Genomic DNA, 5,140 nt, shown 5'->3' with positions numbered 1-5,140 from the left:
AGAAACGAAAGAAGATATTTTAAAGTAATCCAGCAAGCTCAGGATATTTATTTTTAATTTTCATCTAAGCTAAAAGGAAGTGATGACTTACTCCCAAAATATGTCTTCAAATCTTCAGTTCTAACAATTTATGATGTAAATGTTAATTTTTTATACTTTTGGGTAACAGTTGGCAAACTAACCTTAAAATATCTATTAGGACATGGTTTCGTTGTGCATGACTGGGACACAGCTTGTTCTGCATGTGGTTCACCGTGCAGGCTTTACACCCAAACTGGCCTGTGGTCTGTACCTTGTTCATTAAAGAGGAAGCTGTTGATAATTTGTTTGGAGATCATGTCATGTCAAATTGCTATAAAAACTTCTTAACATAGATCTGTTTTTGCACTTACCACATCACAGACTGGTAACAGCCTACAGATTGGCACCTATCTCTAGGCCACTTTGAGCAACCCATTTAGTCCACTAGGAAGTTACTAGAAGGTCCCTTCAACCTCCAGGGATAGAGGGTTTCTGTGATGAGTGAAGAAGCTCTGAACTGAGATGTGAGCTGAAGGTAAAGGGAACATGAGCAGAGTAGTAGACCAGAAAAAGTCCTCTCAAATCTAACTCTGACTTCGCTGTCTTTTGAAGCAATAAGAATGGCTACCCTTAATTCCTCGTTCTGTTATGTATACGTTTACATATTCCACTTTTTCATTCCTTACTTGCTCCCCTCCCCACCCACCTTTCTCCCTATCACGTAAAGGTGTGCTAATGGCTAACTTGAAAATTCAAGCCAGGGCAGCCCAGATGGCTCAGCGGTTTAGTGCCGCCTTCAGCTCAGGGCCTGATCCTGGAGACCCGGGATCGAGTCCCACGTTGGGCTCCCTGCATGGAGCCTGCTTCTCCCTCTACCTGTGTCTCTGCCTCTCTCTCTCTCTCTCTCTGTCTCTCATGAATAAATAAAATCTTTATAAAAAAAGAGAAAATTCAGGCCATAAATACATGGTGCCTAAAGTACTCAAAAAATGATGGGGATATGTCAAAAGGACATGGGAACCAACCAAATGATCTCCCAGTGACCAAATCTGGGACAACTGAGCAACAAAATAGAGGACAGTAATGGATTATAACACAGAGCCCAAAATATCCATGAGTTTGTGCTGCATAATAATGGAATAAATAATGGGGATAAGGGAAAGCTCTTTTTTTTTAATTAATTTTTATTGGTGTTCAATTTACCAACATACAGAAAAACACCCAGTGCTCATCCCGTCAAGTGTCCGCCTCAGTGCCCGTCACCCATTCCCCTCCAACACCCGCCCTCCTCCCCTTCCACCACCCCTAGTTCGTTTCCCAGAGTTAGGAGTCTTTATGTTTTGTCTCCCTTCCTGATATTTCCCAACATTTCTTTTCCCTTCCTTTATATTCCCTTTCACTATTATTTATATTCCCCAAATGAATGAGAACATACACTGTTTGTCCTTCTCCGACTGACTTATTTCACTCAGCATAATACCCTCCAGTTCCATCCATGTTGAAGCAAATGGTGGGTATTTGTCGTTTCTAATTGCTGAGTAATATTCCATTGTATACATAAACCACATCTTCTTTATCCATTCATCTTTCGATGGACACCGAGGCTCCTTCCAGTTTGGCTATTGTGGCCATTGCTGCTAGAAACATCGGGGTGCAGGTGTCCCGACGTTTCATTGCATCTGAATCTTTGGGGTAAATCCCCAACAGTGCAATTGCTGGGTCATAGGGCAGGTCTATTTTTAACTCTTTGAGGAACCTCCACACAGTTTTCCAGAGTGGCTCCACCAGTTCACATTCCCACCAACAGTGTAAGAGGGTTCCCTTTTCTCCGCATCCTCTCCAACATTTGTTTCCTGCCTTGTTAATTTTCCCCATTCTCACTGGTGTGAGGTGGTATCTCATTGTGGTTTTGATTTGTATGGGAAAGCTCTTCTTTACAGAATTCCAATTAATAAATAGAGCAGGAATGATGGAAATAAAACATCATTATTTGGCAAACACCACAAGAGTAATTCCTTCAGGCAAGAATATCAGTAGATGCTAGAATAGGTAAAAGATGAAAAATGAAATGTGAATTTTTGAAAAAAGATTTTAGAGGGAGAGGGCATGTATGGGAGAAGGGACAAAGGGAGAGGAAATCCTCAAGCAGACTCTCCACTGAGTGCAGAGCCCGAAGCAAGGCTCGATCTCATGACCCTGAGATCATGACCTGAGTTAAAATCGAGTCAGACACTTAACTGACTGAGACACCCAGGCACCCCCCCCCCTTTTTAGGTAAGCTCTATGCCCAACGTGGGTCTTTAACTCACAACCCTGAGATCAAGTATTACGTCTACACACTCAGGCAACCAGGTACCTCTGAATAATAGTCTTATCATGTCTAAGTACCTATAGGGGAGAAAACTGGTAGATACCACCTTCACCAAAGTTAAGGTTGCCAAAAATGAGACATTGACATCCATGTGCCTCCTGATAAGGACATGCTAAGATGAACACACTTGTGGTATTCTTTTTATTAGAGATCACATGCACACACAAGGCGGGGTGGCAGGCACAGGGAGGGAAATCTCAGCAGATTCTGTACTCAATGTGGAGCCCAAATGGAGCTGGATCTCAGAACTCTGAGATCATGACTGAGCCAAAACCAAGAGTGGGGCGCTTAACCTACTGAGCCATGCAGGTGCCCCACTTCTGTGGTATTCTTTCCAAAAACCTATAACCTGAATTTCACCATGAGCAAGTATCAAACCGAAACTGAAGGACATTCTATAAAGTAACAGTCCATTACACTGCAAAAGTAAAATGTCCCAGGTTAAAGAAGCCTAAGGAAACATGAGAACTAAATGCAGTGTGTGCTCCTGAACTGGATTCTGGGCTAATAAAAAGTCCTTAGTAGGACAGTTGGTATAATTTAACCAAACTTTGTTACTGTTGTTAGCAACCAAGAAACTGGCTAGGACACATCAATGGTACAACCATGGATCCAAGCAGATGTCCTTGAATTTAATATAACTGTTATTATATTAAGCATTCGCAAACCTTAGAACATGTTAGTGCGTTGAAGGCTCATTTCCACAAATCTAAAGTATTACCATTCCCATGATGTTGATTTAAAACTCTGCTTCAGGGGTGCCTGGGTGGCTGTTGGTGAAACATCTGCCCTTTGGCTGAGATCATGATCCCAGGATCCTGGAATTGAGCCCTCCATCGGGCTCACTGCTCAGCAGGGATTCTGCCCCCCACCCAACTCGTGCCCTCTCAAAATCTTTTTTAAAAATCCTGATTTGGGGCAGCCTGGGTGGCTCAGCGGTTTAGCACCGCCTTCAGCCCAGGGCGTGATCCTGGAGACCTGGGATCGAGTCCCACATCGGGCTCCCTGCATGGAGCCTGCTTCTCCCTCTGCCTGTGTCTCTGCCTCTCTCTCTGTGTGTGTCTCATGAATAAATAAATAAAATCCTTTAAAAAATAAATAAAATCCTGATTTAGAGATTGAGGGATTTGCCCAAAATTGTTCAGGTATTAGATGGTGACATGGTGAACTGATAATCTGTACGACTCCTGAGGGGTTTTAATCCCAGTGCATTCTACTAACTCCAACAACTCTGTTGTTCCAAGAAGCCACTGCATAGTCGGGCGCCTGGGTGGCTCAGTTAAGCATCTGCCTTCAGCTCAGGTCATGATCCCAGGGTCCTAGGATGAGTCCCATGTTGGGCTCACTTTTCAGTGGGGAACCTGCTTCTCCCTCCCACTTGTGTTCTCTCTGAAATAAAATCTTAAAAAAAAAAAGTGAGTTCATGGCTTCCACTTATTTGGTACCAATGAAAATGTATTCATATTACCATTCCTTCAAAATAGGCATAGCCAAAGAGAACAAAGATCAATTCTATAGCATTCGTAAAAGGATTAGGCCAGAAGCAGTACCTCACACATGTAGAATCTCAGATATTTTATAAGCCTGGAATATTCTACCAATTTGATATAAAGTGATTGGGTTTTTTCAGCTTGTCAGTAGAATAGTCTGTCATGAGTCTAGCTTTCCTGCCTCTTATACAAATCTCCACACTGATTTATGTTCTTGAACAAAATTAGACTTAAAAGCAAATCATCAGCAACAGGTATAATAATCTTGGCAGAACATTTATTTTAATTAACTGCTTTCTGCCTAACAGACAGAAGGGTGCTGATGCCATTTACACTATGAGGAGCAGTGCTGTCATGTAATTCTTTTCTCCCCTAGAACTTCATCTCATCAGTTTTAAATTACAAAGGCATTGGTTTACTTCCTATGTAATCACAGTCTTCTCTGGCAATGTTTATATAAGAAATTTGTGAAAGAAACACGGATTTTAACTATTCCGCAGCCTTATAGATTTCTGGCTCCCCAAAGACAGGCTCTGTTGAGTTCTCTGGGGGTTAGCGTTTTGGGAACAGGCAGTTGAAAACACCCTCACCCCGATAACCTTACCAGGGAGGTAGAGGTGGAGAACACTTCAGTGATTTTGGAACTCTCTTCCCGGGGAACGGGATACTAGCTTGGCCATTTATAGTTAGAGGAGACAAAGAAAATCAAACCTTCCTCTGTGGACACTTAACACTGTAATTGTTAAAGGTATCTTCCACTAAGTGGTAGAAAACATAACTAGCTTGACTCCATCTTTTCAAACCTGCCACCCTCAGTGTTACTTAAAAAGGATGTGATGATCTTTCCAAAGAAGGGGCATGGAAACAGCTCCTGCTGAGCCCAAGTAGAGTTCCCAGGGGCAGGACAGCACAACTGACTGATTTTGCTACATGATCATGAAATTTAAAATTCTAGTAAGTCTTTTAAGAAATAAAATTATAACCTTTAAGCCTTTACCTTAGATAGTCCTTTCTATTTTGATCAATTACTCCTCTTTTAAATACTACAGGGAAATTTGGGCTTTTCCTACTTAAAGTCTAGTGTGAATTCACCAGATATTCTGTATAAATTCAATAAGAATGGTAATTAAAATGTCTTGTCTTGAAACTGAATCTCAGGAGGCAGCGAGAATAAACAAATGTTAAAGAGACATGAAACCGTTTGTGTAACAGCCAATTCTGAGTAAATACAACCTGCTTCATTAGGAAATGACACAAA

Source organism: Vulpes vulpes, chromosome X (assembly GCF_048418805.1).
Source record: "Vulpes vulpes isolate BD-2025 chromosome X, VulVul3, whole genome shotgun sequence".
Lineage (NCBI taxonomy): Eukaryota > Metazoa > Chordata > Mammalia > Carnivora > Canidae > Vulpes > Vulpes vulpes.
This window is presented reverse-complemented; position numbering follows the sequence as displayed.